Genomic DNA, 25,586 nt, shown 5'->3' on the forward strand with positions numbered 1-25,586 from the left:
GGGGGAGGCAAGGGGAGACATTTAAATGCCTCCCCGATCCTTCCTGGCCCGCCCACCTCAGAGTCGCTGGGGGGGGTCGCTCTCCAGACCTTCCCTCTGTAGCCAGGCACACAGAGGTTTTGGCTGTAGTGGGCGTGGCCAACTCTGAAGCCAGCCGGAACTCTGTTCCTGTGCATTCCTTCCCAAAAATAGCCCTAGTCGTCCAGCCTCTGCTTGAAAACCTCCAGCAAAGGAGCATCCACCGCCTCCCGAGGCAGTCTGTTCCACTACTCAACCACTCTTACAGAGGAAGTTTCTCCTGATGTTTAGCCAGTATCAACTCTCTTGTCATTTCCACCCATTAGATCTAGTCTTGCAATCCAGAGCAAGAGAGAATAGATCTGCTCCATCTTCTACATGACAGCCCTTCAGATGTTTGAAGACTGCAATCATGTTCCCTCTAAGTCTTCTCTTTCCCAGGCTAAAGATACCCAGTTCTTTCAGCCTTTCCTCATAAGACTTGGATTCCAACCCTCTCACCATCCTGGTTGCCCTCTTCTGGACACGCTCGAGCTTGTCGACATCCTTCCTAAAATGTGGTGCCCAAAACTGGACACAGTACTCCAGGTGAGGTCCCTGACCATAGCTGAATAGAGCGGAACGACCACCTCCCGTGATCTGGACACAATGCAGTCACATCGCACTGCAGGCTCATGTACGTGATGTGAGAGACCTCCACCTGAGACCCTGGAGAGCCACTGCCAGTCTGAGTAGACAACACTGACCTTGATGGACCCAGGGGCTGATTCAGTGTAAGGTCACTTCATTTGTTCCCATTAGTTTTTCAGTTGCCACCGTGGCTGCCAATTCGGTGCAGCAGTAAGGTAGCTTTAAAATGCTGGATTTCCCTGTGATCCTCCATGGCTGCGATTCCCCCTCCCCCCGGTACTAGAGGCCTTTTTTGTTATATTTTTAAATCAACAGTGGCCAGATACCTGTACCATTAGAACATTACAACAATCTATCTATTGGGTTCTCTGAATTCCCATCTTTTTAAAAAAGTAAGTCTCTAGCCCCTTTTGTTCTGGAGAAAAAATGGGAAAGGTCTATCTCGGCATGAAGAAGAGCTGGAGCAGGGCTCATCAGCCTCTTTGAACCTGTGGGTCCCTTTGGAATTCTGACATAAGGTGGTGGGTACAAAAATGGCCATAAAGTGGTGGCTACAAAAATGACTGCCACAGGAAATAGGGCCAAACACAATGGCTGCCACAGTTCACCTTCAGTCTCACAGTGAAGATTCTCATGCTGTGGTGGCAGCTGCAGCCAAAGCCAATCAAATTTCCAGTGGCCAGTTAGAAGCTTCGCTGCTCTAAAACCTCACCTGGCTCCACCCACTTTCTAAAAACAATTTAGTGGGCGCCAGGGGTCATTTCGTAGAAAAAGAGCTAGGGGAACTCATTAGCATAACTCACTAGCATATGCCACACCCCCTGACATCAGGGGCCCGGCGGTGGACCTGCAAGGCCAGCGGGAGTGCGAGGAAGCCCCGCCAAGGCCCTCCCTGGCCCCAGGCAGGCAGGGGTGGGGAGAGGCGGGGAGGAAGCAACTTACCCTCCCTCTTCTCCTGCCTCCTCCTTGCTGAATGAGGGCTGGAAGCGGGGCAGCCGGAAGCAGGGAGTGGGGCTTCGTCATGTGCCCCGCCCCCTGCACCTCACCCGGGGGAACTGTGTTCCCCCGCGTTCCCCCCTGAAATGACCTCTGGTGGGCGCCAGGAAAGCTGTTGGCGGGTTCCAGAGTGCCCATGGGTACCACGTCAGGGACCTCTGAGCTGGAGGCTTTTCAAAAAAATGAAAGCTGGAATTTAGAGGACCTAATAGGCAAATTGTAATGGTCTAGCAATCATGGGGGGCGGGGGTGGACACCCAAAAAACCTCCCTGGTGGCATGGGAGGGGAATGGCCTCGCTTTCCTTGAGACACAGTCCAACTTAAAGTCCCCAGAATGCAGGAAAATTTCCCATTTTCCTCCCTCCCTGAGATATTTTGCACAGTGTTGCTTGTTCCTATAAAAGCTATTAAACATGGACATTATTTGTACACATCTTACATCAGACGTTCAATACAGCCTCTCCAAAAGATATTAAATTACAGTCATGGAAAACAAGAGCATCGCCAAGGCATGAATGAACTTAACTAATGTGGGGAAATAATTGGGGGTTATGAGAGCGTGGTGCCATGGGAAACAATTAGATAAGACTCCTACTGGAGGAGAGAATGAACCTCTCTTGCATTGAAAGAGCCCCATTACGCAGCCCTTATCTTTCAGCCGTGTATTTGTGTGAGCGAGGGGTTCTGGCTTGGGGCCTGTATTTACTGTCCAGTCTAGTTGCTGCCCCGGAGCTGCGGTGGCTCAAGTGGTTAAGACGCTGAACTGCAGGCTGTGGAAGGTCAGTAGTTCAGCAGTTCAAGACCCGGGTGCCGCAAGACAGGGTGAGCTCCTGTCTCTCTAGTTGCTGCAGGCTTGTTGTAATGGCCCTATTTGCTCATCTTTTTGCAGGAAGACGATTGCCTCAGCGACTCAGTATTTGAAGAGATTGTTGAGAGTGTACTTAAGAAGTCTTTGGAGGAGTGCATGGGTACGCTGACAGAGAGATCTTGAGAGTACTTCTTGAGAAAAGAAGTTCCTCACTCACACAGTAATTCAGTTGTGGAATTCATTATCACAGGGATGGCCTCTAGTTTGGATGGCTTTGACAGGAGGTTAATTCATCGAGTAGGAGAAGTCTGACAATGGTTATTAGTCCTGACGGCTGAATGGAATTGCCATGTTCATAGGCATAAGAACATAAGACGAGCACTGCTGGATCAGACCAGTGGCGCATAGTAGCCAACCAGTTGCCCTGGAGGGCCACCCAACAGAGCACAGAGGCCAAGGCCTTCCCCTGATGCTGCCTCCTGGGCACTGGGATTCAGAGGTTTGCTGCCTCTGAATGTGAAGGTTCCACTTCGTCACCATGGCTAGTAGCCACTGATAGAACTACATGACGGTAACTGTAATGATTTCATGTTTAACTGTGTGTGTGTGACTTTAAAAGGTTTGGTTGCATGACTGTGTGATAGTCTAGAGTAGTGGAAACAAGCAAGTGGTGTGATTGGTGAGTGACAGAGAGGGGGAGGGGTTTTGGAAGTGATGCTGTGTGGAGGATTTGTATGTCTATCAGGGGTGACAGTTAAGGAAGACAGTTGAAGTTTCAGTTTTGTTCTGGGGTTAGAGAGGAAAGCAGTTCGTTCTGAGGTCTGAAGGAGAGACCTTCTTGTGTGTGATAGAAGAGATTAAGTTCTGTGTATGAAGAAGCGTTGAATCTATAAGGAAACAAAAGTTAAATAACAGTCTGAGTGACAGACTGCAGTGAAACAAGAAACATTTATGACCCTGAGTTAATGAGTTACAATGTTACTTGAAAGATCCCTGTCAGAAAAGGGAGCAGATCTTATGTGAGACTTAAAGCAAGTGTTAAAACTATTCACAGTACCGGTTACCTCGTGCTACTATATTATTTACAAATTATTTTAATAAATCTACTTTTATTCAAGTCTGCCAGTTCTGAAAGAAATAATCCCTCAGACCACATTAGCTCCTAGAAAGCCTAAACCCTTGACTTACCTACCCAGTGATAGATATATTGTATTATAAAGGTTTGGAAAGCCTTAAATTTCCTGGTGGCAGCCGGATTACCCAGTAGAGAAAAACATAAAGAACCCTTTTAAAGTAAAACCAGACCTCCCCAGTTAAGGGGTCGTCACAGTAACATTCTGCTTTAAAAGTTTGTGGAAGTTCATGGCGGTAGACCTGTCACAAACTTTGGTTTAAAAACTGCGAACAGGACAAAATTTGTGACAAATTTTGCTTTATGGTTCAGTTTGTGCCCATCCCTAAATGTAACAATGAGAATTACAGTCTGCCCTGTTGCAGGAAGCCGGTTGTAATTTTATCTGGTTTTCCTGTTTGTTTGTTTTTTAGATAATGGGAGGGAGCAGTTCAAGTATTTTGTACTGCCTCCATTTTCCTTCTAAACGGCCACATCATTCTAGCAGTAACCAGGGCTATTTTTGGGCAGGAACGCACAGGAACGGAGTTCCGGCTGGCTTCCAAGTTGGCCACACCCAGCAGGAACACATTAGCATAATAGGCCACACCCAACAGCAGAAACTCATTAGGATTGGCTACATTAGGGGTGTGTGGCCTAACATGCAAAGGAGTTCCTGCTACAAAAAAGCCCTGGGTTTGGACAACAAACAAGGTAAACAGAATAAGAAGCAAAAGGTGGGTGTGGCTGGATGAGCACACTTCTGGTAATGTGGGGGTGTGGCCTAATATGCCAGTGAGCTGTGCTGTCAGGGGTGTGGCCTATTATGTTAATGAGTTCCTGCTGGGCTTTTTCTACAAAAAGAGCCCTGGCAGTAACATAATATTGTGCCAACAGGAAGCGAGAGTGGGAGAGTTTAAAGGGGAGGGGTAAAGAGGCAGATGGTACAGAAAAAGTCAGGCCACTTTAGCTCTTGGGATGCAAGTGAAAAACCACAGTGAGTTTAGATAACTGATGGTCTTTCGGACACTCAGTCCCTCAAATGTTGAAGGTAATATCTGGGACTCGGCCATACTATCACACAAGACTACATCAAACTGCTTTCAGACTTTATGAACTCTCTGAGGCTTAGATAGCAGAGTTGCTTAAAGATGTTTACTTTTTATTTTCAGAAGACTTTAAGAAGATAGCTCCTTCAGCTGAGGAACAAGGTCTGGGAAGGTAAGTTTCTTAAACCTGTTGGGAGTTGGGAGTAAGCAGTGAAGTGGCTAAATTTGCAGGTGACACAAAGTTGTTCAAGGTGGTGAGAACCAGGGAGGATTGTGAGGCACTCCAAAGGGATCTGTCGAGGATCGGCGAGTGGGCGTCAGCATGGCAAATGGGATTCAATGTGGTCAAATGCAAAGTGATGCACATTGGAGTAAAAAATCCTAACTATAAATACACGTTGATGGGGTCTGAACTGGCAGAGACTGACCAAGAGAGAGAGATTGGAGTCGTAGTAGATAACTCAATGAAAATGTCAAGACAGTGTGTGACTGCAATAAAAAAGGCCAACGCTATGCTGGGGATTATTAGGAAGGGAACTGAAAACAAAGCAGCCAGTATCATAATGCCTCTGTATAAATCGATGGTACGTCCTCATTTGGAATACTGTGTACAGTTTTGGTCACCACACTTCAAAAAGGATATTATAGCATTGGAAATAGTGCAGAAAAGGCAACTAGAATGATAAATGGGTTGGAACACTTTCCCTATGAAGAAAGGTTAAAGCGTTTGCGGCTCTTTAGCTTGGAGAAACGATGGCTGAGGGGTGACATGATCGAGGTTTATCAAAATTGTTTATTTATTAATTTTTACATACTGAGTGAATTTTAGATAGTTTCTTGCAGTCTTAATTTTTCTTTATTTGCTATCTTACTTGGTAGGGATTTTGTAAATAGAGATGTGATGGCCCAGAAAAAACTGGGGAAAATGGGGAGGGGGAAGCATTTGAGTCTGGGTTTTTCCCCAAGGTCCTTCCCCCCCCCCATTTTTCTGGTGGAAAAATTGGCAATTTGGGGGGAAAATGAAAAAAAACACCTATGAAATATTTTCTTTTAAAATGACTGAGATGCTTTTAAGGACAAGGTGGGCATACTGTAGACGTATGGAGCTCTTCAATCCAAGTTTTTCTGAACCTTGAAGGATACCTAATCTTCATGAAGGAGCATGCAGGGATTTCATTTCTCTTCAACTGTTACAGGCCTCCTGTTCCTGATTTGTGGTTGACCATGTGGTTGACCTTTTCACCTCTCCCTCCCGCTAACCACTGGGAGACATACACCCACAGATCTGGTATCAAGTAGTTTCTTGTCCTGCCTTGCTGGAGGGAAAAAAGACCAGAAGGAGTTAGGGCAGAAACTGCCACCAAAGCCCTAGAGGAAAACTCCATAAGTTGCACTGAGAACTGAGCTGTCTCTAACCAGAAAACAAAAATTAAGGTATATGTGCCAAGATAACACAAGGTACATCACCTTGCAGTTTTCTCACAAGTGTTGGGTATATTGGAAATTTTGCTTATAGAAAACTAAGGCATTGTAACTTTTAAATTCCATAAATAAGTCAGATATTGCAATTTTATATGCTAAGTTATAAACGATGCATGTTCTGTTGTTAAAGCAGTAAGAATTAGTTTAGGTCTGACAGGACAGCAAGTAGTGCGTATATTTTCCAAAATTGCCAAATTGACAATTTGGGGGAATGTAGAAGAGAGAAAAATCCCTATGAAATATTTTCTTTTAAAGTGAGTGAAATTGTCAGTATTTTTCTGGAAAAAAACATTGGAGGAAAAACTTCTTTTTTTTGTCTGTGGCTTCAAAATTTCCGGAAATTTTACATCTCTATTTGTAAAGCAGATTTATCAACTTCATCTGGCAAGGCTTCTGTGGTTTTAGCAGTGGTTGAGTCAGCAGATGAAGTTTCTGTCAGCATGCTGATGAAAAGAGCCTGCTATGCTATTGTGAAGTTGTATTTATGTCTTTATTTATTCTATTTCTACACTGTTTTCCCTTGTTACTCAAAAATGATTACAATAAAACCAAACAGTTAAAGCCAACCAGAACCTAGATTCAGGTGGGTAGCCGTGCTGGTCTGAAACAGCAGAACAAAGGTTGAGTCCAGTCAGGCACCTTTAAGACCAACAAAGTTTTGTTCTGGGTGTAAGCTTTCTTGTGCATGCGCATGTGCGTGCACAAGAAAACTTATACCCAAAATTAAACTTTGTTGGTCTTAAAGGTGCTACTGGAGTCAACCAGAACCTGATATGTTAAAACAGTACTCATGCTTTTGTAATTGTGCTGTAACACCCCAAAAACAAAAGAGCCCTCAGCTGGAAAAAGCAATGCTTTATTTCCCTCTAAAAACTCCAAGAACTAGTAATTAGCAATTGATTCAGGAATTAGTGAAGAGGGAATAATTAATTAAGCTGGAAGCAGAAGGAAAGGAGAACAATGTAATGGAACATTAGCCACAAGAAGCCTTACTGGCCTTGAGAGCCAGTTTGGTGTAGTAGTTAAGTGCGTGGACTCTAATCTGGGAGAATCGGGTTTGATTCCCCACTCCTCCACTTACACCTGCCGGATGACCTTGGGCAAGCCATAGTTCTGGCACAGCTGTTCTTGACAAAGAGCAGTTTCTGTCAGAGCTGTCTCAGCCCTGCCTACCTCACAGGGTATCTGTTGTGGGGAGGGGAAGGAGTTTGTAAGCGGCTCTGAGACCCCTTTGGGTAGTGAAGGGCGGGGTATAAATCCAATCTCCTCCTCCTCCTCCTCCCTCCTCTGACTGGACCACCTGTGGCTGCCCTGGTGTCTTACATTTCACCAAAACCCTCTCACTTTAGATCTGGAAAATGGCAGGACAATGTGGAAACATGTTGGACTGCCACAGGATGGCATGATGCCCATGCCCGGCCAAACCGCTGGTGGGAAGTAGCCTAAAACTCCAAGACCTTTGGACGGAGCACCAGGTGCACCAGACGATGGCTCTTTTTGACATCCCATTCACTTACTTGTTTGTTTAGAACATTTCTATGCTGCCTCTCCATTTCTATGCCGACCTAGAAGTAAAACACGGCAAAAACACCAAACAGATTTAAAAAAGAGTTAAAAATTAACAAACTATTAACGTGGCATTAAAAAACACAACTTCATCAGGCCTTGTTCACAGGAGAACTAGCATAGCTCATTTTCACTCAAAACATTAACCAGCACCATGGATCCTTTGGGGACTCAGTGTTATTAATGGGGGGGGGGGGGACAAAATGCAGGAGAAAGTCTGAATGTACTCTATAATCAACATGGGATTTTAAGTTTGCACCCCAGTTTAAACCTTGGGTTGAGAGAAGAGCTTTTTTCCCGGCCTTATGGAAGCAACTTTGGTTGTGCAGATGCCCAGAGACTCTCCAGCCCCATCGTCAGAAAGGAATGCAGGAGGCTCCATGTATGTGAAATCACATTTTTGACCTCTGGGTGGTGCTGCAGTATAGGCTATGCAGATGCAGGCTTTAGCCTTTCAGGTTGCCAGCTGTTTCTGAGCACACCCCTAACCACACTTTACTCACAACCATGTGTGTGATGTTGTTTGTGTGCTTTAAATCAGACGGGGGAAAGCTATTGGGTGGCAGAGTACAGAGTAGAGAAACCGTGAACGAGGGGAGGTGTTTAATATTTCCCCCTCCACCATTTCCCTGCTCTGAGCAGACCTCCCTAACCACTTCCCTGCTTGCAAGATTCAAAATGCAGGTAAAAACCCATTTTGATCCCTGCTGCTCTCAGTGGAAAGAAGAGACATCCCAGGCAAATGGAGGGGAGAGGTAGTTGGGAAGGGCTAACTACCTCGTCCTCTTTCCCCAAAAAAATGACATTGGGGCTCTTTTGTGTGTTAGAGCTGTACATAACAAACAGCTGGGCATCTCAGGCAGAGCATGGGTGCCTGGCACTTTTCTCTCTCCTGAATACTGGGAGGTCTGAGAGGTGCTTACTGTAGGGTCTCATTCCTTTGGGAGAAAAATCATTGTCTTCTGTGTTTGTTCAGCAAGAAATGTAGGAGACTAAATGCAAAGCCTTTAGAAGTGGGAGCGGTGATTTACTACTAGTGCCATGGTACCTGCAAATGTTCTCTCAGTGGGACTCCAGTTTGGCCCTAAAAGCTGGAGGGGAAGGGGGGAAAAAGGTTAGTTATATAAATACACATTGATGGGGTCTGAACTGGCAGAGACTCTCTCTCCAAGAGAGAGATCTTGGAGTTGTAGTAGATAACTCACTGAAAATGTCAAGACGGTGTGTGACTGCAATAAAAAAGGTCAATGCTATGCTGGGGATTACTAGGAAGGGTATTGAAAACAGATCAGCCAATATCATAATGCCCTTATATAAATCAATGGTGCAATCTCATTTTTTTTTAATTAATTAATTTATTTATTAGATTTGTACCCCGCCCTCCCCAACGGGCTCAGGGCAGCTACAACAGAGGCAATTGCCATAACAACAGTTAAAACAACATAAAAACAATCATTGAACAGTATAAAACAACCATTAAGTAAAGTGCAGTGCTCTTGATGTTAAATTTTTCTTAATCCAAGATGAGTTCCATTCATCAATCTAACCTGACAACATACATTCTTCGGTTAACTAGGCGTCTGCCCAGGGCCGGCTCACCTCCAGATCTAATCTACCATCGAAGATGGCAACTCGGTGGTGGTACAGTGAAAAGCTATCTCAATTGGAATACTGTGTGCAGTTCTGATCACCACACCTTAAAAAGGATATTATAGCTTTGGAAAAAGTGCAGAAAAGGGCAACTCGAATGATAAAAGGGTTGGAACACTTTCCCTATGAGGAAAGGTTAAAGCGCTTAGGGCTCTTTAGCTTGGAGAAACGACGACTGAGGGGTGACATGATTGAGGTTTATAAGATCATGCATGGGATAGAGCAGGTAGAGAAAGAGGTACTTTTCTCCCTTTCTCACAATACAAGAACTCGTGGGCACTCCATGAAATTGCTGAGCGGTCGGGTTAGAACGGATAAAAGGAAGTCCTTCTTCACCCAAAGAGTGATTAACACATGGAATTCACTGCCACAGGAAGTGGTGGTGGCTACAAGCATGGACGGCTTCAAAAGGGAATTAGATAAGCATATGGAGCAGAGGTCCATCAGTGGCTCTTAGCCACAAGGTATAGATAGGGGCTCTGGGGCAAGTGATGCTCTGTCTTCTTGGTGCTTGGGGGGGTCAACAGTGGGAGGGCTTCTAATGTCCTGGCCCCACTGGTGGACCTCCGGATGGCACCTGGTATTTTGGGCCACTGTGTGACAGAGTGTTGGACTGGATGGGCCTTTGGTCTGATCCAACATTGGCGTCTTGTTAGGATTGGGCTCCAGCACTGTAGAAGGGTGGGCTTAACTCTTTTGTTCCTGTCCTCTCCAGGATGTTCCCCCAAGTGGAAATTTGCACAGGGGCGTATGTGCATGCACACACACACACACACAGAGTAGGTTCACGTTCTAGTAGGGAAAAAGATGAACACCTGTCTTGTGCCTTGTCTTTGTTCCATCTTGTGATAAGGCCAGACAGGGGGTACTTCTCACCTGTACTCTTGGTGGGAGAGACCTGATCCAGACGGGGCCTCCTGTGGCTATTTTTTAGGGCCAAATGATACAGTTCATATTCTAGTCATATTAGCACTACATGCCATTTGGCTCCCTAGTTCCTCCCAGATCCCCCTGTGTTTCATTTTAATTGCTGTAAGAAGGCATGATTTTTCATTGGGGGGGGGGGCTGAACCATGCCTCAGGGTTGTGATTTTCCTGTTTGTCTTAGAGAGATTGTGGAAGCCTCTCCACCTACAAAGGAAGCTGTCTCTGGAAAAGCAAGCAGGGATGGAGGTGAGGTGATGCTTCTAGAAACAGAACAGCAGGAACCTCGGCCCGAGAAGAGGAGACACAGCAAGCTTTCTGTGAAGGACAAAAGTGACAAAAGTAAGAACTCCCCGTGAGACCCCCTCCTTTGGGAAGAATAGCAGCTGTGAAAGAGCTCAACTGCAGAGGCTGTGCAGAGAATGCGTCAAGATGGGTAGGAATCAGGACGAGGGAAAAAATGATGGGAAAGGCCGTGGCGGGTGAGGGCAGCTGCGTGGGGTAGAGTGACATCCACATTCTTGAAAACAAGTTGCCTCTGTTGACTGCTAGACAGCTCCTGGTTTCCTCTTCCAGCCACCAGCTCCAGTGTCGCTACCCCATCACTCCTCGGGTGTTTTTCTAAAGAGGCAATAACACACAGGGCTTTGTTTTTCTTTGTCTCCTGGCAGATGAGAACCCAAAAGCAGACAATGGGGGGCGTGAAGAAAACCGGAAAGGAGCGCCCAAGAAAAAAGTTCAAGGCAACGCCCAGATCGTTCACCAAGAGGAAAAGCAAAAGGAGGGGGAAGAGAAGGCGGCAGCAGATGAAGGAAGTTGTAGTGAGCCTCCCCCTCCCTCCAAAGGGTTTCAGGAAGGGTAGACAAAAAGAGTGGTGGTCAAAGACCTTGGATGTTAGGCGAACCTGGGAGCAGCAAAATGCTACACAGCTCCACAGGTTCTTTAGCTTGGCAGATCGTTCCTAGGCAAAAATCCTTGGACTCTTGGTGGGTTTTAAAATAGTCTTAATTATCTACCAGAGAGAGTGAGAAAGGAAACTGTTTGGCCCACTTAATTCTAAGAGGTGTGATATAAAACCTACCAGAGTTCTTAGGTTCTTTCCTGAGACAGCTGAAGGGCCCACCTTTAGCCCACGGTGTGTTGCCAGCATCAGTAATGTTGGTCTCTGGCAGGCTGCTCAGGAGCAGAGATTTTAAAACAGAGACGTCTCTTAAATAATGGAGAATCCCATGTTTCTAAATCCCTGAGTCCCTTGTGTACACTGAGGAGACCTAGGTGCACCCACGGCTGTACTCTGTACCTTACTCTGAAAATCTTTCTAGCCCCGTGCAGTCTCCTAGAAGGATAGCCTTCTCTCTTCAGACCTGAAGGTTAGAATCACATCTTGCACAATGACCCTTCTTTCCGAGGCCCTTCTATGAACCCCATGCATGTATTCGGCTCATCTGGTCACTTCACCTTCTATGCCCATTCTCAGGCACTTTGGGCCATTTTGTGGAACAGCTTTGTGGAGAAGTTGGATGGGCATTCTCCTCCTGGTTTGCAGGAGTGCCTGCAAGTCAGTGCTGTTCTAGAGGGCCTTTACTAAGGATTGGCGAGATTCAAGTCCGGTGGCGCTTTAGAGACCAACAAGATTTTTAGGGTATCTGACCTGGATAGCCCAGGCAAGCCTGATCTCCTCAGATCTCGGAAGCTAAGCAGGATCGACTCTGGCAAGTACTTGGATGGGAGACGTCCTTGGAATACCAGAGGCAGGAGGCGGGGGCAGGCTCTATTCAGCCACCTCTCTGAATATCCTTCAGGCCCCCAGGAGGGGTCAGTCACCAGAGGCCACCATAACTTCCAGGTGCGCACACTCTCTCTCTCTCACACACACATGCACATATTAAAAAATACCAAAAAAAGATTTTCGGGTGTAAGCTTTTGAGAGTCAAAGCTGCTTTGTCAGACCCAAGACGTCTTGTATCTGGCAAAGGGAGCTTTGAGTCTCAAAAGCTCCTACCCCGAAAATCTTGTTGGTATCAAATATCCTCCAGGCCCCCAGAATTGAATCTAGGTAATGTGCTGTTCTACTGCAGACCAACATGGGCCATGGCTATCCACTGAAACTTTACCAGGGATTGTTGGCCAGGTGGCTGTGTACGATTGTGTCAGAGGGCTGAATAGGCTATTTTATTAAGTATTGTTATTATCTTATTTGTTTTATTGTACTCTCGCCTGTTGGTATTTTGTTAGCTCACACTGGAGAAAGGCGAGGATACAGATAATTTAATAAATGAACACATGGTAATGCGCATCTTGATTCAGAAGGGTAGAATGGATTTAATCCCCTGCGACAGAAGACTGCACACACCAACCATACACAATGAATGATGGAAGGGGCCGTGGCTCAGTGGTCAAACATCTCCTTGGCATGCAGAATGTCCCAGGTTCAGTTCTTCAATTCCCGGCATCTCGAGCTAGACGGATCAGGTAGGAGGTCCTGTGAAAGACCTCGGCCTGAGACCCTGGAGAGCCACTGCTAATCTGAGTAGACAGTGCATACCTCAAAGTACCCAAGGGGATAAGGCAGCTCCATGTGTTCGAGTTATGTCTCTTCACACCACACCAAGCACATTCCATAAAGTTTGTTGTGCTTTTTCCTGTTCTTGTCCCAGGTTGGTGTGTGGCCTGGGTCCAGTGCTCCTACCCAGCCTGTGGGAAGTGGAGGTGCCTCTGCAGTGACATAGACCCGTCAGTTCTGCCTGAGAATTGGACCTGCAGCGAGAACCCTGGTAAGACGGAAGGCCCAGTCTTGCCGGGGGAGTGGTGAGGCACTTGGCAGCTCCCGCTTCCCTCGGCCCAACAAGCAAAGCGTACCGGTGTTTCTTCTGCCTGTTGTATGCCCTCAGGAGGAACTGCTGTCTGCCTGGGTATAAAGCAGGGGTGGCCAAGCTGCAGCTCGGGAGCCACATGCAGCTCTTTCACACATATTGTGCGGCTCCCGGCAGGGCAGCTGGGGAAGCATAGGGGAGGCATGCTTTTTCTCCCTCCCTCCCTCACGGTTTCTGTCAGAGCTCTCTCAGCCTCACCCGCCTCACAGGGTGTCTGTTGCGGGGAGGGGGAAGGGAAAGGAGTTTGTAAGACGCTCTGAGACTCCTTTGGGTAGTGAAGGGTGGGGTATAGATCCAATCTCTTCTCTTCTTCTTAATCTGCATGGCCAATCAGAAGGCCTGCTGGGCACAAGCCCCACCTGGCCCTGCCCACTTTCTAAAAACAGTTCGTAGGTGCCAGGAAAGGCATTGGTGGGCGTTGTAGTGACCACAGACACCATGTTGGGAACCCCCGGCCTATCCACAAACTTGTGAATGTTAAAAGTAAGTCAGTCCATCTCCTCCAAATGTTTCAGTGTTCCAGAGACTGACAGATGTCTCTGGAATTGTGACCTATCTCCTCTCAGCCCTTTTCTCCCCCACCATGTAGGAAAAGGGATTATAAACTGCACTCCTTCAGAATAAGGGTGCCGAATACCTTCTAGGTGCCCACTGCCTCTTACACATACAGAAACAGGTCGCTAGTAAGATATGGTTGCCTTGTCGCTTCTCTGTTGCAGATCTTCAGTACAACAGCTGCAGCATTCCTGAGGAGACGTGGTCGGGGTCCGAGAGTGAAGTGGTCTATGCGGTTTACATTCCCGGGTCAATTGTGTGGGCCAAGCAGTATGGATACCCGTGGTAGGGAGGGTCCATGTCCCCAGTTAAAATCTATTCATTTTGAAATAGTATGCCATTGCTCTGAACTTGGTCTGGGATCCTAAGGTCACTGGTGTGGTCATGAACCCCACTGAAATGAATGAGACACACTCAAGTGCCAAAGGTGAAAGAGAGACCTGGTGCCAGAGTGCAGGGGTGTTTCGTTTATTTTTATTTGCATTATTTATGTTATTCATAGTCTGCCTTTCTCACTTGGACTCAGGGTGGCTTACACAGAGTGAGCCAATATATGATCAGCGTTCAATAAACAGTACAAAGGGGGTTAGTCATTGAACCAATCAGAACGTAAATATTAACGTGACACATTAAACGATGCAGAAATTACATAGCAAGCTCCTCGTTTCAGCAAGCTAAACACAGTAGTCTAGACCACAGTCGCTAATGATTTATCCAAGTAACTTTGTGAATCATTTAGTACAGTGCCACTCTGTTGCCTGTGCAGAAAAGCCCTCTTGAATAATTCAGTTTGGCATAGTTTGCAGAAAGCTATTTGAGGGGGGAGCCTTTCTCACCTCCTCGGGGAGGCCGTTCCATGAGGTGGGGGGCCACAATGGCAGGGGGCGCCAAGGAACTGTAGATGCAGTGCAGTCCTAAGGGGAGTTACACCCTTGTAAGCACATTGGGTTCAGAAGGGTGCAATTCTGTCAAGGATTGCTCTGATAGTGTTAGAAGAACATGGCTCTCTGCTAAACTGACAGATTTTCAGTTTCGGCTGAGAGCACAAATCATCCTGTCCCCCGCACACACACATGTACACTCATTATAGTGTAAATGCTTAACTGAGGTCCCCCGTAGTGATTTCATTTTCAAAGCTCCCTGTTCCACCGTACTGTAATCAGATCTACAACTCCCATTCAAATGGCTCCCTGCAGTCTGTTCCACTGCTTACCCTCCCTGAGACACTTAGCCAGAATAGCCAAGCTTTCTTAGCACCTTTGCCAGTGCAGCAGCTGCAGGCCTTTGATGGAAAACTGGCCAAGAATGGGGCCTCTTGTCTACTGAAAGGGAAATTCCCAAAGGCAGTCCTTTTAATAAGTTATATGCTTCTCTGATGCCTGCCATGCATCTGATGTTTCTAAAAGAGTTATTTGAAGAAAGGCAATGACCTTTTGTTTGCTTGGCACCTTAAAGGTGGCTGGCAGGAACAGAATGCGGGGGGGTGGGAGATGAAATCTAAAATTTGACACCAGGACTGGCGTTCAGGGCAGGGAAACGGAGGAGGAGTATGTTCTTGTTCCCATCACAGGGATTTAGGCTTAGTACCAAACTGAAGCACCGCTGGAGCAGTGGACCAGGGCCATGACACTCAACTCCCCCCAGTGCCATTTCCATTGTTAGAAATTCCTCCTTTCCGTGAGCTGCTTTAAGCTTTAGTAGGGAAAAGACAATCCATGTTGTGCTGCTCTTTTGATTATCAAAGGATCAAAATGCTCAGTGGTAGAGAATCTGCTTGGCATGCAGAAGGTCCCAGGTCCAATCCCTGGCATCTCCAGTTGAAAGGATCAGGCAGTGTGTGATGTGAAAGACCTTTCTCTGCTTGACACCCTGGAGAACTGCTGGCAGTCTGAGTGGACAGTACTGGTCTTGATGGACCAAGAGTCTGATTCAGCATAAGGCAGCTTCATGTCTTCATGTACATTACTGTACGTGATATTTTGTTTTTGAATGCATGGCCTTGTACCTTCAGGGAGGGGCTGTGGCTCAGTCGTGGCAGAGCATCTTCTTGGCATGGACGTGGTCCCAGGTTCAATCCATGGCATCTTCAACTAAAGACGACCAAGCATTAGGTGTTATGAAAGACCTGTACCTGAGAACTTGGAGAGTCACTAGCAGTCGGAGTAGACAATACTGGCCTTGTTGGACCAAGGGCCTGATTCAGTATAAGGCAGCTTCAGGTATTCATGTGACAGTTTTGAACAGGGAAATAACACAAGGAATTAAACAACAAAAACCCTTTCCTGTTGTCTTGGGCCCGAGCCGTGTTTGTCTCCCTGTTCCATCACTTCACACCTGATTTTTGCAGCTCAGTGTTATGACAGAAAATCTGATCATGGATCCTGATAACATGTGTGGCTTGACCGTCTCAATCCCTTAGTGAAGAAGGCAGTTTTACGAACTGGTTATGCTCATTAGCTAAAAGGTCAACAGTTTTACATTTGAGGTTTTTGAGTATTCACAGGTGAATGCCATCTGGAAGAATTTTCTTTTACCAAAGAGGCCTTTTCTTTAAAATATACGTCAAAAGTCTCAGGAGGAAAGCCCTTATCAGAAACCAACTTGGTGCAGTCATAATTTCTGCTCTTTCTCATATGTGTTTTATAGGTGGCCTGGGATGATAGAAGCCGATCCTGACATTGGAGAATACTTCCTGTTTTCGTCTCGTACAGATTCCCTTCCTGTAAGTATTATGAGCATTTGTTTGTATGTTAGTGGAGGACATGTATCAGCAGCTGCCTCCATCCCAGAGTAGTCACGTCTTGGCTCTGGCAAAGGGGTTGCCACACATAAAGGTGTTGGGTGTTTGGAAAGAATACGAGCTGCTGCATGCTGGATTAAGGTCATCCACAGCAGCCAAATACGGTCTATTTTATTTCCCATTGCAGTCCAAATACCACGTGACATTTTTCGGTGACTCTGTATCCCGGGCTTGGATCTCCGCTTCTATGCTGAGAAACTTTGGTGAACCAAATGCAGAGGACAATTGTCTGGTAAAGGGGCTTTTGTTTGTGGTTGCTAATTGCAACAGAAGATGACCTGATTGGTAACCAGGCAACAGGAGGTTGTGGGTACTGAAAGAAGCCCAACTGGCAGGTGATACCTTTTGACAGCAAACATAAACCAGTAGAAGGTTACACAAAATAGGTGGGGATAGCGAAGGCATGGCCTCCTGGCAGAGCTGGGAAGTGAGGGAGGGAGGGTGTGTGTGTGTGTGTGTCTCTGGGACAGAGAGGTCCTAGTAACTGAAGGAGGACTTTGTTTTGTTCAGTTCCCTATCCCTCCCCCTCCCTCCATGCCAACTCTCTTTGGACTGCATTCAGGGCACTGAGCTCTTCCTCCTCTTCCCATCTATTGTCCCACCAGTGTTGTATTTTGTAATTGGGAAAGACTGCTGACATTACATTACAGCTACATTTAGGGTTACTGGGTCCCCCCCCCCCGGCCATCAGCAGAGGATGGTGGTGTAGGGTTGCCAGATCTAGGTTGGGAAACTCCTGGAGATGTGGGGGTAGAGGATAGGGACCTCAGTGGGGTACAGTGCCACAGAGTCCACCCTCCAAAGCATCTGTTTTCCCCAGGGGAACTGATCCCTGTAGTCCAGAGATGAGCTGTAATTCCGGGGGATCCCCAGGTCCCACCTAGAGGCTGATATCCCTATATGATGCATACATTTTAAAGCCCTACTGCCCTCCAGATCTGTGTGTTTAAACTGCGATTTCCCCTAGTCACATGGGAAAGGGTTCCCCCACCCCAAGTTCAACAACAAAAGGGGCACATAGGTGAAGAGTGCAAACCCCTTCCAACACCTGCCCCTTTACTTCCCCCCATGCACTTTTCTCCCAGCCTATTCTGATATCAGAGCACAATGAACAGAAAAGAAGTTTCCTGGTGAGGGACTGCAGGGAGATAAGTGGTGTGCGGGGGGGGGGGGACAGGGCCAGGTACCCTTTGTAGTTAAAAACAGTCACATGCATACATGATTGCCCTTCTATGTGATTGTGGCAGAACTGGGTTTAAACACACATTGCACCTAGCTGGCTTCTGAATGTGCAGACAAACCTGGCATAATTCCCTGTGTGCTTCACAGAACTAGAGTTCCTAGAGTTCTGTTGGGGAAGTGAAGATAGTTAAACCTGTACCTGTTTGCAGTATACACATACCTGTGAACAGCCACACACAAAAAAGGCAGTGATTTTTGTTTGGGGGCTGGAAGGACTGAGAGGAACAGCAGGCCAGCCCCAGTTCCTAAATCAAAGGGTCCTTTCAATGTGTCTTATGCTTTGTCTTTCAGGCCAAGCCCAAGATCAAAGGTGACAGGAAGAATCTGGAAAGGGCTCAAAAGATGGCAAAAGAAGCAGAGCAAATAAGCATCCCGGTAGGACAGTGGGCGGCCTTTCACATTTGTAAATATTATCCTTTGGCCTTTTTTTGGAGTTCTGTAACTGGGAAGCTTTTAGGATGTATGGAGGAATCCTCCCAGTAAAACTGCTGGCAAAATGCTGAACTGCTGTCCAGAGCTGCTTCATAAGAACATAAGACCCCTGCTGGATCAGACCAGTGAGGGTCCATCTAGTCCAGCATCCTGTCTCACACAGCAGCCAACCAGTTTCTCTGGAGGGCCAACAACAGGGCACAGAGGCCAAAGCCTTTCCCTGATCTTGCCTCCTGGCTCTGGTATCCTGAGGTTTACTGTCTCTAAATGTGGAGATTCCCTTGAGCGGCTAGTAGCCACTGATAGACCTGTCCTTCATGAATCTGTCTAATCCCCTTTTAAAGCTGTCTGTACCTGTGGCCATCACTACATCTTCTGGAGGCAAATTCCACATTTTAATCATTCATTATGTAAAGAAGTAAGAACATAAGAACATAAGAGACGCCAATGTTGGATCAGGCCAAAGGCCCATCCAGTCCAACACTCTGTCACACAGTGGCCAGAAATACCAGTGCCATCAGGAGGTCCAGCAGTGGGGCCAGGACATTAGAAGCCCTCCCATTGTTGCCCCCCCCCAAGCACCAAGAAGACAGAGCATCACTTGCCCCAGAGCCCTGTTTCTGTGAGGCTGGGGAGGGGGGCTATGCAAACCCCATTTAAATGAGTGGAGGAAGCGCATTCCCAGACGGCACCTTTGTTTGGTTTTTAATTTTTAGAGTACCCATGACAAAACACTTACTTCTATTTTAAAATGTTAAACAGGGGAAATGGTGAGCAACCTCCTGTTGCATGATGAGGAAACTCAATTGTGAAGGATTCTAACAGTACTCCATTCAGATATCAGATCTGGCTCTCCATCAGTTTCATTCCCTTTTGTCCAAATGGACACAGAGGTGATGCCACCTCAGCCTTTAGGAAGCTAGAGTGTAGAGATCCACAGTATAACACATGGAATTCACTGCCACAAGAGGTGGTGGCGGCTACAAGCATGGACAGCTTCAAGAGGAGATTAGATAAACATATGGAGCAGAGGTCCATCGGTGGCTATTATCCACAAGGTATAGATAGGAACTCTCAGTCTGGGACAAGGAATGCTCTGTATTCTTGGTGCTGGGGGAGGGGGCAACAGTGGGAGGGCTTCTAGTGTCCCAGCCCCACTGCTGGACCTCCTGATGGCACCTGGTATTTTTGGCCCCTGTGTGACACAGTGTTGGACTGGACGGGCCATTGGCCTGATCCAACATTGGCTTCTCTTATGTTGTTATCCTCTTTAAAATTGGTATGAAGTCACTGGGGGAGACAGATGTACGTGTGGTTTTGGAGTGCAGCAGCATCACATTATACTGATAACACCCAGCTCTGCATTTCTGTTCACATACAGTCCATCCCTGCCGCCCCTGATCTGAGGCAGTGTTTGGCGGCTGTAGCTGAATGGATGAGGCAGACAGATTGAGTCTGGGTCTAGATACTTCTTATTTTGGACTGCAACCAGTCCAGGTTTCCCCCCACTTTTTCGTAGCAATATATCAGTACCTATCTTACTCTTCCCCTTTACTGCACCAGGAGAGAATAAGAATGTTTGGATTCTGCAGCCGATTCAGAGAGAAAGACTGCAAAGGTATTTTGGCTTTGTTGCTTGGAGTGGTGTGGGCAGCCCAAAGCCTGAATGTTGTCAGAGAAGCCGGGAGGCTCCCAGAATGTCCCTTACAGAATCCCTGTTCTTTTTTGCGTTGAAGGTCTTGACGGCCTTACCTGGCATCCTCGTGCCAAGAAGATTCAAGATCCAGGTGGCAGGAAGGCAAGCCCTGTGACGTCAACTAAAACTCAAGACCAGGTTTGAGGATGTGGGAAAGGGCCATCTGCTTTGCACACGGAAGCTCCAAGACTCAACCCCTGTCATTTCCAGTTTTATTTTTCTTTTTAAAGGATCAGGTAGTAGGTGATGTGTAAGACTTCTGCCTGAGACACTGGAGAGCCATTGCTAGTCAGAGTAGAGACTTCTGAACTCGATAATCTCATCATAATGGTGTTTCATATGTTTGTGAGAGGAGCTTCTTGGGGATGACTGATTCTCTTTTCCATTTGACTACCTGAAGGCCCTCATGTGGTTATTAGGGAAGTGTTTCTGTGGAAGTTATCTGTGTAAAAAGGTAAAGGTTTCCCTTGCTCGAAAGCCACTCGAATCCGACTCTAGGGTTGCGGTGCTCATCTCCGTTTCAAAGCCAAAGAGCCAGCGCTGTCCGAAGACATTTCCGTGGTCATGTGGCCGGCATGACTAAACACCAAGGCACACGGAGCGCTGTTACCTTCCCACTGAAGTGGTACCTATTTATCTACTTGCAATTTCTTGCTTTCGAACTGCTGGGTTGGCAGGAGCTGGAACTAGAGACGGGAGCTCACTCCATCATGCGGCACACTCGGGTCTCGAACTGCTGAACTACCGACCTTCCACAGCCTGCAGTTCAGCATCTTAACCACTTGAGCCACCACCGCAGCTCCAGTTATCTGTGTAGTTGGGTGGTATTTGTGCTACCTGATTAACCAGCAGTATCTGTATTCTAGGTTCTTCTTGGGACACCAGTGGTGAGACCCGATGGAAAGCTTAAGAAGAAAACCTGTGTGAAAAGTGAGTGTTTTGGCCCAGGAAGCTACCCCTCTCCATGAAGTAATTTCCACCCCAGCCCATTCTAGCCTGCAGTTTCCCATTTTTTCCACAACTCTGAGCGCGAGACTTGTACAGAAATAAAACCAATAGCTCCAACTTGTTGATGCAGGGGCCAAAAAAAGCGTGCTGAAAGCTGAAAGCAGTTCCCCTTTATCAAAGAGGAGTCGAAGGAAGGCAGTGCCCTCCAAAGCTGTAGCTGAGTCCAAAGCAAGGGAGCATCAGGACGATGTGAAAGGTAAGGACTTGTGTACATGAGAGGCTTGTTCTGTTTAGTGCCGAAGAGACACTGTTTCCAGCAGGGTAACTGAGTTAGTCTGTTGCAGTTAGTGAAAGACACCTTAAAGACTAGCATATTTATTGTGCCAGAAGCTTTCTTAAGCCCCAGGGCCTGCTCAGTTGGTGCACAAAGGCAAAGATACACAAGTGGGCCCAGAAAGTACTTTCTGAGTCACAACTGGGGATGGAACCCCAAGTTCTGAAGCATTTTTATGGTTCACATGATTATTTAAAGTTCATTTAGCATTGCTGAGAGAAGGCCGCGGAAGGGACTGGGATTATGCAGCAGGAGAGGATATTGCTGTGCCACACAGGGTGACCGTGTGGTCCAAGGGGGAAAGTCATCATTGGTTTTTGTGTTCCTCTCAAGGTCCTAAGATGCCGTTTGTTGTGCCAAGGTGTAAGGATGCTGAAGCCAAACAGCCCAGTTCCTGCACAGACAGCAGCAGTGCTAATTTATTGCCATCTGGTCATCCCAGTGAGAAGGGTAGTTTGAACAAGGCTGAAACCACTCAGGTGGCAGAAAATGATCTGGTGTTGAATAAGGTCACTGTGAGCCATGAGGAGCTGTATGAGTTGAGGGCGTTTGGAGATGAAGAAGAGGAAATTTTTGGCAGCCAGGAAATGACTGTCTTTGCTGAGGAGAAAAATTACTCTCCTGAAGACTTCTCCTTGGCTGTGTCCGAAGAGTAGTGCTTTGAAGGGATGTAGCCTTTTGAAAGGATGGATTATTTCTCCCTTGCCATCATTGAGCAGGGCAAACAAAACTGGAAGATGCCAATACAGATTTACTTGAGTTTACTTGAGTTTAATCTTAAACCCGACTTGTTCTAAACGTGGCAGCAGAACATGTCTCTCCCGTTTCTTGATTAAACAGGGAACTTGCAAGCAGAGCCATAAACATGACAGAGGGATTCTTGCTTCAGCCTTGGTCCAAAAGAAAATCCAGGCAAAACAGCATCGCAATACGGGCCTTTTCTGGAGGTGGTTTTGCAGTAATAGTTCATGTTGGCAAATGTTCACATTCAACATGTACGGCTTTTTGGCGAAATGAAATTGTTTAGCTATAGTTTGGTTTAACTTTTATTAAAGTCTTCTTCTGGACTTAAGTGGGAGTTTCTGGATCATTTAGTTCTGACCAAACTCTGATGCGGTGTGCGTCTGCCGTTTCAGAGGGGTGCCTGTGTTGATCTGCAGTAGAACACCTAGATAAGAGTCCCGTAGCCCCTTGGAGGCCAACAAGATTTTGGGTGTGTGCGCTTTCAAGAGTCAGCGCTCCCTGCATCAGCGTGTATGCGAATGGTCTGGCTGCGCATTTGTACACACACTGATCAAAAAGAAACCACTTGGGGGTCAGCAGGCATCTCCCCCCCCCCCTCGCCTAGAAGAATTGGTCAGGGTCACTCTTACAAACATGTCGTGGATTTTTAGGCTCCTGCTAGCAAGGAAGACGATAACATATTTGGACTGGGAAATCTGTGGGGAAACTCTGAAGACAGCTTGTGAACAGCTTTGCTTATCGGAAAGGTCAGGTTAGAATTTTTCATAGACTCTTGCTGTACTGCTTTTGGCGGACCGTGAATGAGCCTTTGCATCACAGACACTCAGTCCTATTAGAGGGACCCTACTGCCTTCCAGGGGTCTCCAGAGTGGTTCCCGTGGACACCCGTGGCGTCCACCGACACCTTTCCTGTGGCCTGCCAGGTGTTTTTAGAAAGTGGGTGGGGCCAAGGGGGGTTCAAAGGAAGGCTTCTGATTGGCCACTGGAAATCTGTCTGGCTGTGCAGATTTTTGAAAACCTTGTTTTGGCAGCAGCTGCCCCCCACAGCACGAGGACCTTCAACTGTGGAACTGAAGAAGGTCAGCTGCAGGAGCTGTTTTTGTGGCTGGCTCCACCTCCTGCCGCAGCCATTTTCTGGCAGCCATTTCATGGCTGCAGCCACCATAATGTAGCAGAATTCCAGAGGTAACGACAGGCTCAAAAATGTTGGGGGTCCCCGCCAGTGTTCCCTCTAAGCTGAGTCGGTGTGAGCCATGAACACAGGTTTTTAGCCTCCGGCTCACACATTTTTGCCTTGGCTCAGGAAAGACAGCTCCAGAGCAAACTAATTTATGCAGGAGCCAAATTGCTTGCTCACAACTTTTAATGCCAGGAGCTCACAAAGTAGAGTTTTTGCTCACGGGACTCCACAGCTTAGAGGGAACATTGCTTCTGTTTCATTTCACATCCTCTCCACAAAAACTCCCTCAGATAGTTGTGGCAGCCAAGTATACCTCTTTCAGCTCCATTGAGAACGCTCAGAGGATTCTGTGCCTCATTCAAAGAATGTGAGGGTGAACTGAACAGTTCTGGATTTCAGTGAAGGGCATTTCCTCCCTGTTCCTTTATTAGTCAGCAGAGGGCGCAGTTGTGTTTACTGTAAAGGTGGTGGTAGCGGTGGAAAGGGCCATCAAGTCGTAGCTGATTTATAATTTATAATTTGTGCTTTAATGTATTTTAACAATGTAAGCCGCCCTGAGCCTGCCTTGGCAGGGAGGAAGGGATATAAATTGAATTAGATAAATAAATAAATAGTGGCATAGGATTGTCAAGGTGCAAGAGAAGAACAGAGGTTATTTTTGTTTACAGAACAGCCACCCTGAATTGCAGGAAAGGGGAACAGACAAAGAAAGCACCTTTCCTCTGAGATACAGTTTCTCCCACTCTGCCTGCCCTCCCCACTTACACTGACCCCTCACCAACCTCATCAGAACATTCCTATCAACCTCTTCCATAGCCCACGAGAAAGAGAGTCTGTCACTGAATGGACTGTCCTAAGGAATATCCCCTATGACCCGGATGGTCCAGGCTACCCTGATCTCATCAGATCTCAGAAGCTAAGCAGAGTCAATCCTGGTCAGTATTTGTGAGGGAGTCCATCAAGGAATACCAGGGTCACTATGGCAGAGACAGGCCATGGCAGACCCCTCTGAATGTCTTCTGTTCTGAAAACCCGCTGGGGTCCCCATCAATGTTCCCTCTAAGCTGTGGAGTCTTGTGAGCAAAAATTCCACTTTGTGAGCTCCTGACCTTAAAGTTGTGAGCAAGCAATTTGGCTCCTGCATAAATTAGTTTGCTCTGGAGCCATCCTTCCTGAGCTCAGACAAAAATCTGTGAGCTGCAGGCTAAAAAACTGTGAGCTGGCTCACACTAACTCAGCTTAGAGGGAACACTGGTCCCCATAAGTCGGACTGTGACTGGACGGCACTTTCCACCACCAAGGAACATTCAGCTAGAAGTTCCAGGAAAGCTTTTGAATCTGGGGTGAATTAAGAGATTAGTACTTTTAATAAGATACTCATAACCTCTTTCTTTTATTGTGGACCCATGTCCAAGGCTCAGAACTTGCCGTCAACAGTCACTTAACAGCTGGTAGAAAGTTCTAGAACCTACATGTGGTTTACGGGGTCCAGGTAGGTACTGAGCCTTATCTTGAACAATTGCTGTACATTAGTTTTCCTTATTCCCCTACCACCACCTAATTATAGGGTCCCTGGATCTAAAAGATTAAACTACTGGTACAGTTCTCCCTTCCTGCCCGGACAGACAAGGGTTCCTCATTCCCATTTCAAGGAAGGGATAAAAGGAAGAGTCTGAGAGGTGCCAACAAAGCGGTCAGCATGGCTACAGTCCTCAGCCCCTCAGCCCTCGTTTTCAAAATGCCAAACATGTTTCCAGTCTTCATAACTTCTTAGAACAGGCTGATGCTATCTTGATTCTCTTCCTTTTTCTTACTCTCCCCGTCATTTCATTTTTTAAAAAGTTTTAAAAAACATGTATCAAAAAGCAAAACAATTTTTGCTTGTAATTTTTAAAAAAGAGTAATTTATATGCTTAATATGCCTAATTTATTCTAATTATTGGGTATGGCAGAATTTGAATTGTGTGACTGCAGAGCACACACCGTTTGTAGGGAATTACGATTTGGTTTTAATGTTCTCTAGGGATTAGTTTATCAGTCCCTTTCAGTTAAATTGGCTCTGGCCTGGGGTACAGCTTCTCACTCAGGGCGTGCCGGCATTATGGGGTGGAGTGACAGATGAATGAGAAGGTGGGCGGATCATTCCCGCTTCCTCTGGTGTGGCTTCCTCTGGACTTTGCTTCTAGCCGGCTACTGCCTTCTGGAAGAGACTGCCTGGATCTTGACCTGAGGAGTTAGCTCTTGCAGGCTTCACCATCCTTCTGTCTCAGTCCAGCTGCCTCATGCCCTTGGAAGGGTTTGTTTGAGAAGGGAGGAGGAAGACGCAAATCACAATGCTGGGGGAAGTGGCTTTTTGCCCAAGGTCATCCAAGACAGAGACAGGAATAGAAAAATCTCCATTTCCTGGCTTCCAGTCCTATGAGCACCACAGCCTATCGATAGGAAATTGGCATGCAGTTCATAGCAATTTAATACATGGCTGGACACAATCACGCAGAGTGCTAGAACTGAAGAGTACCTAACAGGGCATGCCTTGTCTGCTATACT

The 25,586-nt window shown here is 46.8% G+C and overlaps 1 long non-coding RNA gene across 1 annotated transcript; it reads left to right on the forward strand.

Annotated features, from left to right (window-relative positions):
- Positions 1-19,949: 19,949 nt before the first annotated feature.
- Positions 19,950-21,018, forward strand: LOC107118102. The gene is made up of 3 exons (XR_001482754.1): positions 19,950-19,971; positions 20,700-20,763; positions 20,912-21,018. It is a non-coding gene; the product is annotated as an uncharacterized LOC107118102 (long non-coding RNA).
- Positions 21,019-25,586: the final 4,568 nt, after the last annotated feature.

This window comes from Gekko japonicus, unplaced genomic scaffold (assembly GCF_001447785.1).
Source record: "Gekko japonicus isolate JY-2015 unplaced genomic scaffold, Gekko_japonicus_V1.1 scaffold336, whole genome shotgun sequence".
In the NCBI taxonomy this organism is placed as follows: domain Eukaryota; kingdom Metazoa; phylum Chordata; class Lepidosauria; order Squamata; family Gekkonidae; genus Gekko; species Gekko japonicus.